Source organism: Pelodiscus sinensis, chromosome 5, assembly GCF_049634645.1.
Source record: "Pelodiscus sinensis isolate JC-2024 chromosome 5, ASM4963464v1, whole genome shotgun sequence".
Classification (NCBI taxonomy): Eukaryota; Metazoa; Chordata; order Testudines; family Trionychidae; genus Pelodiscus; species Pelodiscus sinensis.
In genome coordinates, this window is record NC_134715.1 from 28,154,219 (window position 1) to 28,168,808 (window position 14,590).

The window sequence follows — 14,590 nt, forward strand, 5'->3', positions numbered from 1 at the left end:
GGTGGATAACAGTAGGAGAAGGTGAACTAATTACTCCAGCTATTAGCAGGTTTGTTCACAGTTCAGCAGTTTTTTCTTGTATCTGGTGTATTTTATGCTATTTCCAGAAAATGATTCTGAGTGCTATGGAATCGCCTTCACAGTCTGCTTTCTCCTGCCTTCTATCATCCTTTTGATTTACTAGTTATTTCCAAAAATACGTTCTTTTCCCTCAGGGAGGATGAGAATTTTCCCTAGAACTTTTTCTTTAAGATCTGTTTTCTGTGGAGATATATATCTTTAAACATCTCATTGCAGAAGATAAACTTGAATTGACCCTGTGTTTCTCTTTCATTTCCTATTCCCAAACCTTTCTGCAAGAGCCTTTGTTTGTTAGGATTTGCTTTCCTTTCAAAATGTCATAGCTGAGATTTCACAGCACCACAAAACCATGTGGTCCCTCACCTGGATCCAAAGCATTTTTTCAAGAGACATTGCTGTATCTAGACAAACTATAAAGGTAGAGTCAATAATTCCTGTAAATCTAGCTAAATGTAACAAGCACCAAGATAGTTCTCACTCAAACAGAATTCGTCCCCAGTTCCGAGGCCAGACCTCCTATTTGTGCTTGCTTCCCTTGTGACACTTGTAATTTTCTGTAGCTGGCCCAATACTAATAAGTTCCCAGGAAATTTTAAACAAAATAAAAACGGTAGTTCGAATTAGAGAGCCTAATTTGAACTACCTACTCTGTGCCATGTGTAGCCGCGGGCACGGAGTCCGCACTAACGGGGATTTAAAAATGGCGGCGCCCGGCAAGATGCAAATAAAGCCCGGGATATTTAAATCCCGGGCTTCATTTGCAACTTCGAATGCCTACATTAGCCACCTTAGTTCGAACTAGGGTGGCAGTGTAGACATACCCCTACAGAGGTAGCATTTTGAGGTGGCAGGGGCTCCCTGGGAGTGGGTCTGGGAGCGCGTAGGCTGTCCCCCGGGGACTATCAAATAGTCGTGTAACCACTGAGATTTCATGGGGTTATACAACTATTAAATTACCTGATATCTAACATCCCTACTTTTGGCAATTAGTTTTGGCCTGAATTTCAGAAGTCCTGACCATCTCCAGTTGACATCAGATGGAATAACTGGATGTTCATCTCTGAGTGTCTATCAGCCTTAGAAGTGAAGTTAGATTTTTTAAAAAATCTTCATAACTAGATACTGTATCTGAATTAACTATCCTGAACAAAGAGTTCATTTTTACTCTCTGTACTCTTCCTTTTTGCACAATCCAGCCTAGCCCTTTTCTTAATATGTTAGCTTTCAGTAACAATGATTTACTGACTGGTTGTTTGGGACTCAGCCTTCTGGAGATGCAAAGTCAAGTTTGCCATCAAAACAATTTAGACAAGCCAGGAACTTGACTGATTAGGATAGCAGATAAGCATCTGTGTTTCTTACAGTTTTTCCAATCGGTGTAACAGTTTGTCCATTGCAAAATATTATATTTTAGAGACTGATGGGGAACATTTGATTGAACAAGAATGTTTGTTCTGAGTGCCTTTTTAAAAATGTTGTGTTCATTAGAATAAGCTAGCCCTTTTTTGAGGATGAGATTTCATTTACTAGGGAATCAATTAGGCTGGCTTTTTTGTAAAATGTTTTGAGGTATCTAGAGTTGTGAAGACCTAGAACTCTAAAGACTACTTCTATGGAAGGTATAGCAGTTGGGAAGATGGAGCGCAAATTGTATTGAACAAATGGCATTCTTCTTCGTTACGTATCTGATTCTAATGGCACCATTAACTTAGGTTTGTAGAAAATGGGCACTTCACACATACCAACTTGAGCTGGAATCTATTATTATGCTGGTTTTCTATATAAATATGGTCTAACACACCTCAGTTCCATTCTTAACGCTTTGTTTCAAGACCAGAGAAAATTAACTTCTCCTTGACTCAGTTTACCCATCTTTTAGTTGGGAATAACAAACAATGTGTGCCAACTGTACATAATAGGGCTGTTATGAGAAGTAGGCTCCATATCTGCAACTGGATCTATGGGAACAAGGGCTTGGTTTTAAATAGATGAAAGAGGCACTCAGCTCTAATGGTGGGTTTATGCTACAAAAACCCTTTGTTTTTAAATCTCTCGCTGTCTAGTGTAGCATTTGTGGAGCTTGGGAAGCTGCTTGTGATTGTAAAACTTAAATGGGATCCCACAAATAGATGAACTTAAGCATGTTCATGCACATATGCAGGATCTACCCATTAGGTCTATATCCTGAAATATTCTCTGAAAAAGTGACCCTTGTGCTAATGTAGAGCCCCATTCATTTCCACATATCTGGCAAAGTCTGCTTGCCTGTAGCTTATTGCAGGATGAGGCCATAGTTTGTACCACTGTTTATTTTGACTATAAACTGTAAGATCAGTTTGAATGAGAAATTCCTATAAACTTATTCAGTATGCTGATCCTTTTTTTCCACCCACACCAGATACAGCTTTCGTTCTGCCCCATGGGACCCGTGCAGCAATCTAGCTGCAGTGTTTCTTTTGAAAATTGCCTGGCATCTTTTTGGAAATAAAAACAATTTTAATGCACAAGCTGGCTTTGTCCATTAATAGTATTACTGTTTCCAATAATATCCCTGCTGATCTCATGGAAGAAAAAACAGTAATGAAAAAGATACTTGGGTTTGCTTCAGCTGACATGAACAGAGAGGTCTCTCTGATCTTTCTTTTTCTCTCTTCCCTATCCCCAAAAATAGTTAGGGAAAAATTATATACTCCGATCTGCCCATGGCAGTCTGCATATGTTGAAGAGAGCAACATTTTGGAGAACAGATTTCTTTCTTAAAATCATAAAACTCCTTTGAAGACTTTAAGACTTAAAGGGCTATACTGTATTTGCCTACAGTTATTTTAAAGTGGCAGTCTCAGCTTAAAATTTAGTTTGTTTCAAATAACAAATTTACACTAGTTTCAGTACTATACTGTCCCTGAGTTCCTCTGCCAATGTTTGTGACTTCACAGTTATGTACTTATCTTTAAAATGTGTTGCTCTCCTTTCTTGTTTTGTGAAAGACTCATGAAAAAAATTAATAAAACCAGCTGATATGCACAGATGGATATTTGTGTTCACCTGGAACCTCAGTGATTTTAGGGGTTCCACACTGACACAGAGGCACACCCACATGGCTCAACAATAATTTGGTACAGACGAAGTGCCATCATGGACAAAGCAAATAAATAAAAACAGTAGACACACATTTTTTTTCTCAGATCTCTTTCAGCTATACTAGTCTGAGTCATGTAACCAAAATAAGTGCAAGATTTTTAATCTTTTTGTTGAAAATAAATATTCTGGAGGAATGGCTATTATTCACTCCATTAGCTTCATTTAGTATGGCCACTCTAATTGACAATGTTTCCCCCCACTTTCACTTTTTTTTCCTTCTCTTTCTCCCCCCCCCCCCTTTGTCTGCTAATTATTTGGAAACTGGACCCCTTAACTCCATTCATCTGAAGAAGTGGGTTGTGCCCACAAAAGCTCATGATACCATCTACATTTTCGTTAGTCTCTAAGGTGCTGAAAAATTGAAGCCACAGATTCATTATTTTTAAAGTTTTTTCAGTTACAGACTAACATGGATACCCCTCTGAAACTGTTTACCTTGCTTCCTTTAAGTAATAAAATGAATCAGCAATCATTGAGTTTTAAAGGGAAAAATATGACAGTTATGTTCAGCTAAATGGACTTCTATGCCCGCATCACTGCAGTAAGAAACTCTTACTATTTTAACCCTTGTTTTCCTCGCACATTCCTCCACCCATTGTTTGTTATCTTCTCATTATATTGCCTCTTTAGCTAAGATATAGTCCTTTGCATTTGTGCATTAGTAGGATCAGGGTGTTAGGCTTTAAGGCCTTTAGGGCAGGAATCTCCTCTGTTTTTATCGTTGCTCTAAAGCAGTGTTTCTCAACCAGTGGTATGAATACCCTTAGGTGTACTTAAGAGAAGTCTGGAGGGTACGTCAACACATCTGAAATTTGGAGAAAACTGATTTTTTGTTTTAAGTTTTACAGCACTTTATTATTTTTTGTACTTTTTACACCCAAAATTACATCACCTGCTTGGCTACAATTAAGTTGTTTAAACACATGTGTTGCAATGGTAGAAAAAAAAATTGTGTATCTGAAAACTGTAGATACAGGGGGTACTTATAAATTTTTTAAATGGTACTTTATTAAAAAGGGTTGAGAAACACTCCTCTAAAGCAACTAACAAACTCTTGGATGTTGTAAAAATAATAATAATTTATACAGCACAAAAAACAAGTTTGCAGTTTCCACTATTGCACGAATACTTGTGCATATCTATCAATGATAGCACCAAGACAATTGCCATTGTATAAGCATTGCGGCATCTGGTGCTGCTCATTCTAGCTCTGACTCTAGAAGCTGCAATACTTAAACTTTGACAGCTACCAGCACCCAAACTCTGTTGTCACCATTGCTAGTGCAATTACAGGACATTAAATTTTTTTTTTTAAAAAGCTACCACCAACAGTCAGAACACATGGGCCAAACCTGAAATTATGGTCCTGAGCAAGTTTACATTGTTAATCCAGATCTGATTTCTATAGGTGCATTTCCATCCATGAACCCAAGCTAAAGCTGCCCCCAGCCAAACTTTTAAAAGCGCCTAATTTTAAGACACTGCTTTTAAGTGTGTCCCAGACTTCCTCTTGAAAATGGGATTAAGATTCCCTAGTTACTTTGGCACTTTTCAAGTTTTACACTGGTCCCTGCTCCAGAGTGTGTGATCTGTGGCTTCAATTTTGCAAACAGATACTAGCTTAACTCTGCACATGAGCACTCTCTTGGACGTCTGTGGAACTGTTCTTATGCATACCATTTTAGCACCTCTGTAGGCTGTAGGATCAGGGCCAATGTAACTGAACACTGTAGTTTAACACATCTTGTGATTTTGTAGTCTTTAGAGAGAGATGTATTTTGTCAGCCAGTTCACTCTGACTTTGATGGAGGGAGGGGCTTAGATGTCTCCTGGAAGAAATGTGTTTTAACCAGGAAAAGTGATGGACATGAAGCAATGGGACAGGAAGTGGTCTGAAAGCAAGGAGGTTAGTAAGATAGCTGGAAAAGAGCACTAAAAACCTTTAAGTCTGCCAAACAGCTCACAAAGAGGCTTGGCAGCCTTGTTTGGGTATTCATTTAAAGGCAGCTTACACCAGTTCGGAAGGGCTTTGCTCTGTGTGTTTAGCGGGCGCAGGGGTGTCCAAACTTTTTTCAAAGAGGGCCAGATTTGATGAAGTGAACAAGCGTGAGGGCCGACCATTTTGCCTGACATTCTTTGAACCATTAAAATTAAATGCAAATTAACTATTTTATGCAAAGTTTATTGCAAACGGCATACTTTTCATTTCGTCACATGGATGACAAATCTAAACAGGTGTTAAATCACTCTGCCTTTCATATCTGAAGGCCAGATGAAAAAAAAAATCCAGGAAGCTGAAATATATGTCAGGAACATTGTAAAGTACATTACATATTATTGGTAATAAAGGTTGTCCGTCAACTTTTAAGTTCAAAAAATATGAACAGGAACATAACACCAAGTATACATGTTGTGCCCAAATATATTTATAACTGATTTAGACCAACTGACATTAACTGAGATTTTACAATGTATTCATCTCAATACATATGGATTCGTTGGGGGCCATAAAAGATAGATATTGCCAAATTACCTGTGGGGCCGTATTAAACCGGAACACGGGCCGCAATTGGCCCGCGGGCCGGACTTTGGACGTGCCTGCCAGACCAATGCAATCTCGCACATTCGCACTGTCCCTGCCTGACAGCTCGGTACTTCTAGTGCTTGTAGCAAGTGAGCTGGCAGGCACTGAATCAACTCCTTCTTTATCTCTGCATTAAGCTCTCTCTCCACCTTTAGTAGCCGGGGGGGAGGGAGGGGTGCTCTTTACAGGTCTTACCGGTTTTTCTAGCCTGGCTTTGAATAGCAGCAGCACTGGGGTGAGTCACTGTTTGGAAATGGAGGGGGCGGGCGTGTGTGAGTGTGTAAGAGAATGAATGATGTCAGGCAAGATGCAGGCTCCCGAGAGGAGGGGGACCGAAGAGCATGAAACTGACTGTAAACATAGCAGCGCAGCAGCAGCACGCAGAGAAAGCTGCCTCCAATCCTCTCTCCCCTCCTCCCCCCTTCTGCCTGCAGCCGCCCTCAATCAGGAGAGCTGCTCCAGCTGTAGCACTGCTGAGGTAACAGTGCAGCAGGATCCGGCAATCAATTCAAGGAAGGCTTCCTAAGAAGCGGCGTCCTCCCTATCGCCCGTGAGGTCGGTCTGTTTGCCAGGAAAGAGGGGAGAAGAGTAAGAGACAGAGAATTGCAGAGGAAGAGAAAGGTGCGGACAAACTTTCTAGCCGCTTCTTGCTTCGGCTACCACCCCAGAAGTGGGAGTGTCTGTGTCCTGGCTATAAAGAGCTCCAAAGCCCAAATGTCAGAGAGTTCTGAAGCTGCGAAGGAGACTTCCCAGTTCCCTGCTGCCTTTGGAAGAGGAACTACCTTCAGCTCCAGTGTTTCCATATACAACTAAGTGGGTACGTTGCAAATGACACAAATCAATACAACTTTGCATTCTGCAGAGTAAAGATGGGAAGGCTGGAAGGGGTGGCTTGTTTCCGACCTGTACCAAGGCAGCCTCAGTATTTCACATAAGATGTCTAAAACTAGACTGGACAGAGTACTAGAAAATGCAGCTGTAGAGAACAATCCTGCATTGGCAAGGTAATCTAATAGGTCTTTTCAATTTCTACCATGATTTATTAATTTCTTTTACTGACTGTTCTTTTCCTTCCTTCTGCCTCTGCCAAATAATTTTTACTTACTAAAAACGTGTTTCTTAAATCCGGGAAAAATGAGTGATACCATGAGCTGCTTTGTTTCGCTTGTAAATAGCTATTTAATCTGGGAAACATAATTATGTAATTTTTTAAAATGTTCCTTAGTTACCCAAGAGTTATAAGTAAACACTTTGGAGTGGTGCTAAGAACATACTTGAGCAAAGGTTTGTAAGAACTTTTAAAAATTTGTTGTTTGAACTATTAAAAATATTTGTTTTACATTCTAGATAGATGACTGGTTTTGTAAAGGTCAGCTCCTTGCTGTTGTTGATGCTCATGAGAGTCTTGCCGTTGGCTTTAGTGGGAACAGCGTCTAGATCCCTATAAATCTTTGTGAACTTGCTTACCTTCTAAGTTCATTGGATCAATGCATAATTAAAGTGCATCTTTTGCAGAATAAAAGAAAACTTTAATCCTTTATGAAATGTAGTTTGCAGCAGAGGAGAAACTGATTGAAATGTAGTATCTTGGAAACCAGATACTTTTTTAAAACTAAATGATTAGATCATACTATGGATTAGTTGCTTTTCAACTACTTTTGCAAGCAGTCCTTTTTAAAGCTCAAACAAAATAACCCAAACTTCTCAAACCAGTCAACTTTTTATATTCAGAACTCAGGAACCAGTGAATAGTTTTTTATATTGGAAAGAAACTTATGTTCTAAAAGGTCAAGCTTTGTTTGAGTGAAATTTTTGATAATCCTATAAATAGATATTTATACATCTAAAATGTTAATACTGCAATGATAACTCAATAGGACTACTCCTGCTGCAAAGTTAACCAGGTGTTTAAAATTTGCAGGATTTGGGGCCTTACAGCAGCATTAGCAGTCACTATTTAAATTAAAATATAGTCTTCATATTTGGGTTAAATTAAAGAATTATGTATTGTCTTGATAGAAAGTATAATGGGTTTTCATTTTCCATCTTTGGATCTTATATTTACAGAAGGTGGTCATGCTGAAAAAGAACTAGATATTGTTGTTAGTATTAGGCATGATAGTGTAGTTATGGTATTTAGGTGTTTGAGAGATGATTTTACTGTATTTTTCTTAGGAATAAATTATATTACATGTGTAACTTCCTTTAATTTTTTTACCATTAGAGTTTAGATATTTAAGTTCAATAAAAGCTGCTCTAGAGCTCGATTTGATGCCGGTTCAAGTCAATGGGAGTCTTCCCTTTCCATGGTTACAGTGGGGATGATATTGGGCCCTAAGGGCTGTTGGATAATACTTAAGAAATATATGGGGATGTGTTTCAGTGTCCTTCCTTAAGACATTTAAAAATGTTCCATACATAGTAAGTTCCATATATGTTGATACGTAAATGGGGGAAAAATAAAATTTTAATGGATATGGGTTTTCCCCACTGTATTCAATAAACTTTAGGCTGTCCAAGAATTGCAGACTGAAAAAATCCACCAGATCTTCCAGACTTTCATGCTCTGATGAGCATCTAATGAGTATGGGTCTTTAGCATTATCCTCTTTATGCGGTAACCGACGGGGGGGGAAAAAAACAATCTTTCAAATGAACTTAGAGTAAAGAGGACTGTAGTCAGGGCACAGAATGAGAGACAAGTACGACTGGAAAACAGCAGTATGACATATTCTAACATTTTTACTTTGAAGGTTTACCATTAGTCTGTATGCAACTTGAGTTCTCTCAGGCTTTCTCTAACTCTTTTTGAGCTTTGGTTGAGAAGATGACTCTCAAATGTCCCTTTCCAGGCCACAAAACTGTCTTCTGATTAACTTTTAACCTTACAAGCAAATGAGTTCTAACAATGAAGGGCAAAATGCTGATTATTCCTCATTTCCACCAGTGCTAGTCAGAGGAATTTCAACCAAGGTGGTTAGTTTCAGCAATGGTCCTGCAGCACCTTAGAGGCTAACCAAAAATGTTGATAGTATCATGAATTTTCGTGGGCACATTTTCTCTAAAGTGCTGCAGGACCTCATGACAAGATGTTAAAATGACATGATCTGAATTGCCAGTTTGGATTTATACAGATGTTGTCTCCATCAATGTTTCCTGTTTTGTTTGTGTGTAAGTGATATAAAATCACTTACACACAATTTTAGGCCTCACCCTGTAATCAATCCTCACTGACTGAAATTGCCCATTGACTTCCAGGGGAGCTCTGTGTGCATAATGATTGCTGATTGGGCACAGTAACGACATATCAATATAATTCCTGGTTAAAAAGTGTTTCTCTTCTGAATTTTGACAGATACCTCAGATTTTTAGAAGTGCCTGGATTAAGTAAAATTTAACCATAGACAATCATGAAACTGTTCTCTTTGCAGTCACAAAACAGAATATTTCTCTGGAGACCCAAATTATTGCTTTGGCAATGTACAAACTGATATATCACACACAATAGTCTACCATTCCATCATCTGCTTGCCACTTGAAATTGCAAAGGTTCAACAGTACCTAAAATTTCAACTTTGGTATCTGTAAGCATAAACTCATTTCCCTTGTCAAAGTTCTCTTACAATGAGAAAACACATTAGTAGGCTATGATTATCATGAGGTAACGGACACTTGTGAGTTTAAAACTATATAGTCAAACTTTTTAAGGATCCTGTCTTTTTGGCTATTATAAAATTATTACTTGGACAAAAGTCAAGTTACCTGAGAAGGAAATGTAGGGCTGGATCCACAAATATAACCCTACTTTTTATTCCTAGAACTTTATTATTTGTGTTCAAAGGACGTGATAAGTCTGTTTTCGTTGTCTGTGCTGAGAAACACGAGTAAATTATACAAGCAGGAAAAAAAGTAGGAGAAACAATCGTATTTTTAGGTTCTTCCAATTTATTGACACAAGCCAAGATTTGATAATTATGATGCGGGGGGGGGGGGGGGGTGGATGAGCAGTATCTCCTTAAAAGTCCCCCTGTATATTCATGATCCTTAGCCTCCAGGAACAGTCTCTTCTATTAGCTAAGAAAATTTAGAAGAGTAATGTCTCCAGAAGACTTTACTGTGTAGATGAAATTATTAGTAGCGCATACATATTTCAGTCCTGGGGGAATTCTGCAATTTTACTATGGCTCCAATTGCAGAATTCTCCCAGAACTAATATCGTTATCGTTGTTGTTTTTGTTTGATGTTCTTCTGTAGGCTATCAGCTAACAAGATAGTTTCGCAATATTAATGTAAGATAGGCAGTGCAGATGCTATGTCACTTTATTTAGTATGTATTCAATACTACAGTCCTTCTAGCAGATGCTGGAAAGATTAATATAACACAGACACTACTGTTTTCGTAGATCTGTGTCTGCTGGGAGAAGTCTTGTACCATGGACACTACTGTCCCAGAAGATGATGAGACTTTAGGAGCTAAAATGAGCATTGATGGGAAAGTTTATGTAACACAGATACTACTGTCTTCTCAGATCTGTATCTACTGAGAGAGCTGCTTGACCATACTGGACACTACTGTTCCAGGAGAGACGATATTTTAATGACAACAGGGTCCCACTGTCTCAGTATGTTTTTGTTTTCAATATCACTGTTAGTGTGACTGATACACATATACATAACAGAAATTGGTGTAGCTATCACTGTGTAGCTTATTGGGGGTGCATCCTATATTAACAAATACTTATGGTTACTAATATGAAGTGCGGTGGAACTTAAACTCATTATAGTAAAATAACATTTCCTTTACTCGTTAGTAAATCCGGTGTTAATTTTGTTGGAGGATGTTCAAAAGATTTCTGGGCCTTTAGGGGTGGTGGACCATGCAGTTGTTCATTATGGTTTCTCCTCCTGTAACTGCCTGGGGTCTTAGTCATTCATTACAATTTCCCACCCCTCTTTGGTCCCTCACAATAGATATCAAGTCTCCTATAGGTCCTCTCAGAAGTTTTTCTAGTGTGTGCTGTTCTCTAGTATCAATGACAAAAATATAAAGTTTTTAAAAATTTCCCCAGTGTGTGGATTTTTTTTGGACAAATCCTAAAAATGCTACTTTGTGTTTGAAAGGGGATGATTTTTCGCTCAGATATTTTAGTACCCATGATAATTTTGAGATTTGAGGATTTCTGTATTTTATTTTTCCACTTACAAAAGTGTAGGTATGATCAATGGATGTACACATTTAGTCATCAGGCAAGACATGGTAGAGCTAATGCTATGATTTCTTGCTATTACAGTAATTATTTCAGTCCAGTTTTAGTGAAACTGCCTTTACCAGATATGGTGATCCATGTATCTATGAAAATGAGGGATATACGTTCTCAGGGCCCATCCCACTCAATTTAAAAAAAAAAAAAAAAGATTGTTCTGGTGTCCACCTACTCTTTGTTCGGCCAGCTGAGCCATTGTAACTGACAAGAGGCATTGGAACATAAAGGACGCTCCCACTATGATATTTTCTTTAAATTGGTGACCAAGAGAAGTTAATGAATCACTCTCAGGTGAAGTATGAAACTTCTGAAGTGTACACTTAACTAATATGTGCAGCTTTGCATTCCTAGGACTGTGACCCTGGGACTGTTCCTACTTCCTCCCTGTTGCATTTTATACCTATTAAGACTGTAATCTTTGTGTCAGAATTATTTTTTATTATTGTTTGAACATTGCCCCACCTAAAGGAATGTCAACCCTGAATGAAGCCTCTGGATTCTACTGAAATACAAATAACGAAGTATTGCTACATTGTTCTACCCACCTACTTCAGTCAGTCTTCTAGTCTCCACCTAATCAGATCCTTATAGGTTCATGTTTATTCTGATTGAGGGTATTTCTGTGAGCAGGTCAGGATTAATGCATTTTCTTCTGATCACCAAACTGGAAGCATACTTTTAGAAGGACTCCTGGGTTTGCAATGGAGAGTGAACCAATCAAGCATTTTGCAAAGTGAGCTGCTTTCTAGTAATGTGCAAATTGAGCAGTAAAGTTTTCCCAGAATGCACCATGGTCCTAGTACTAGAGCAGCCACGTTTCAGGGGCAGAGGGTACCTCAGACTCTAGGATATGGTTACCTTGACTCAGTTTTGTGTACGGCAGAGTGGACACCAGAGCCATAAATTTGAGCACAGTTTAGGAAAGTGCTAACATGAGGTTTAAAATACAATGTGTATACTCCAAGTCCTGGATTCCTTAATGGGGTCAGCTGATTCAAGTCCTACTAACCCTGGGCTTATACAGAGGTGAAAGTAAGCTGGTGCATCCTCATGTGGTGCTCCAACAAGAAGCAGACCAACTGAGACGCTTGACTGCAGCTACTCTCAGCCAGGCTTCTAGGGCTCTCCTGCAGGTTGCCTTGCTTAAGATGCAGGCAGCCAAAGGGACTGGCTGGGGGTATGCACGTACCCACCCCACCCTCCCCAATGTGGGGCTGCCCCAGCCCTTCCTCCTCTCTCCGACCTCACATGTCCTTTAAGGAGGCTGTGGGGCTGCAGCTGCACATGCCCAGAATTTCACTACTTTAAGGAGCAAGGGGAAAGTATGCAGCTTGTGTGCCTTCCTCTCGCTCCCAGGTGCTCGGGGGAGGAGCAGAGGAGGAATGCACAAATTGTGCACTTTCCCATTGCTCTCTGAGGGCATGTCTACACAGCAGGGCTAAAGCCAAAATAAGCTAAGCAACTTGAGCTACATCAGTTGCGTAGCGTAAGTCGAATTAGCTTTTTTTCAGCTTTTGGCACTGTCTACGCAGCAGGAAGTCTGAGGAAGAGCACTCTTTCTCCAACTTGCCGTACTCATACAAAGAGGGTTACAGAACTCGGAGTAAGAAGTCTTACCCAGATTTTCAGGTGTTGAGTGCTTTAAAAAGCATAACAAATTTATTTTGTGAAGACTTGAAGTATCTTGAACTAACACCCAATTCATTAACAAAGCAAGGAATACTGAATTATTTCTCTGTTGGCACCTCATGATGCCATCTGCATGTTTTGTTAGTCTTTGAAGTGCTACCAGACTAATTGTTTAAGTTTTTCCTGTTACAGACTAACTTGGCTACCCCTCTGAAACTTTTTTCTCTCAGTTGGTTACGTGTCATTTACATAAACCAATCACAAACTGTTTTCTTATCCACACCCCAGATCCACCTTACCCCGTAGTAAATTGTTCAATGGTGCTGTGTAGTGCAGCAATTGTACAGCCTTCCTATATTATCTCAAGGAACACAATAGCTGTTAAGAGTGATAAAGGTCAGGGCCTCCTAGTAATTAAAATCTTTTACGTAGGGAGGGCACAATAAAAGTCAAACACCTGACAGGTGGCTCTGTATATTCCCTGTCACAGCAATTCCTGTCACAGCTTCTAATGCTTTTGTCCCTTCCCCCCCACATCAACCTCATGAATGGGGAAACAGCACTTGCTGTTCGTAGATGCTTTGTTAGGGTGCCAAATTCTGCAGCTAGTGTCTGTTTGAGTCTGAACACAGACTATATTGAAGCACAGTGTTCCCATCACCACAGCCTCAAAAGGACATGTTAAAAATTGGAATGCCACATTCTTGCTTTGGCAGTGCTAACAAAACATGCTTAATGTAATACTGTCCAATTTTGCAGTCGGATCCTTCCCATTATTCCTATTTAAATTTCTATACCATACAAATTTTTAATCATCTAGAATTAAAAATATTTTCTAGTTCTAAATTTAACATGTAGCCGTATGAAGTGCTACAGGTTTTTAATTGGTTTAATTCATACTTGCATGTTCAGTTTTGCTGATCATTTGTTGGCTTTGAAGTCTGCTTCTAGGGGATTTAGATTTTACTTTTAACCAACTACAGTTTTAAAAAATATACCATTTATATGCAATTCTCTCTGGAGTCTTGTCATTGTCTTCAGTGGGAATTGGATCAGGCTCTACATAGCAATTGGGCACCCACAGTTGACCCCTGCCAACCAATTCTGGCTTAGGCCAGTCACAGGTGTCCAGGTGCTGTGTAGACATGCCCTAAGAATGCTGTGTAAATGCTGGGCTGGCCCACAACATTTTGGCACCTGAGACAGGGAGCTCAATGACGCCCCAATGCCCCCTGGGTTGGGCCAAAACTTTGAAAGGTCTCAATTCTGTCTTCCTTCCTGTTCTACTGTCAAGGTACTGCAGAGAGAATACATGTGCATCAGCAGCAGACACAATTTTCTACACTCTGGGTCAGTGGTCCCCAACCTTTTGGGTCTTCCGGGTGCCCGGAGGCAGCACCGCACATGCGCTGCATGCCTGGGGTGGGGGCCGTACATGCGCCGGGGGCCCGGGGTACAAGAATGGCTTGGTACGCTCCTGGTCACTAGGCGGGTGCACATAAATGCCGCTGGCACGGCGTTGAGGACCACTTCTCTGGATCCTAGTGGCATTCCCCTCTTCTCCGCCCGCCCCCCCCCCCCCCGCCCCCATAGTCTGGCACCTGAGGCGGCTGCCTCAGTTTGCCTCATGGTAAGGCCAGCCCTGTGTAAATGACAGTATATATGAGTAAACATACTTTTAGTTTAAATTCCATTTTTGGAAGCATTGACATGGTTCCCGCTGATTTTATGGGAAGTTTTGCATTCAAATGAAACTTCATAATGTATCAGTTAGAGCCCATTCCTATCTTCCAGCGTACCCATGCAACTCTTGATGTCTGCAACAAGGCTTATACAGGAGGACTGAATTTGGCTCTCACAAGTTTAATTGGCAACAAGGCCAAATAAAGATG

General features: G+C 39.9%; 1 protein-coding gene across 3 annotated transcripts in view; it reads left to right on the plus strand.

Annotated features, from left to right (window-relative positions):
- The first annotated feature begins 6,052 nt into the window (after nt 1–6,052).
- Nucleotides 6,053–14,590, plus strand: part of SGMS2 (sphingomyelin synthase 2) — a 63,000-nt gene continuing 54,462 nt past the window's right edge. For 2 of the 3 annotated variants that reach the window (XM_075929704.1, XM_006119299.4), the window contains exon 1: nt 6,053–6,623. The gene's annotated coding sequence lies outside the window, so the exon portion shown is untranslated. The other variant, XM_006119300.4, reaches the window with a different exon arrangement.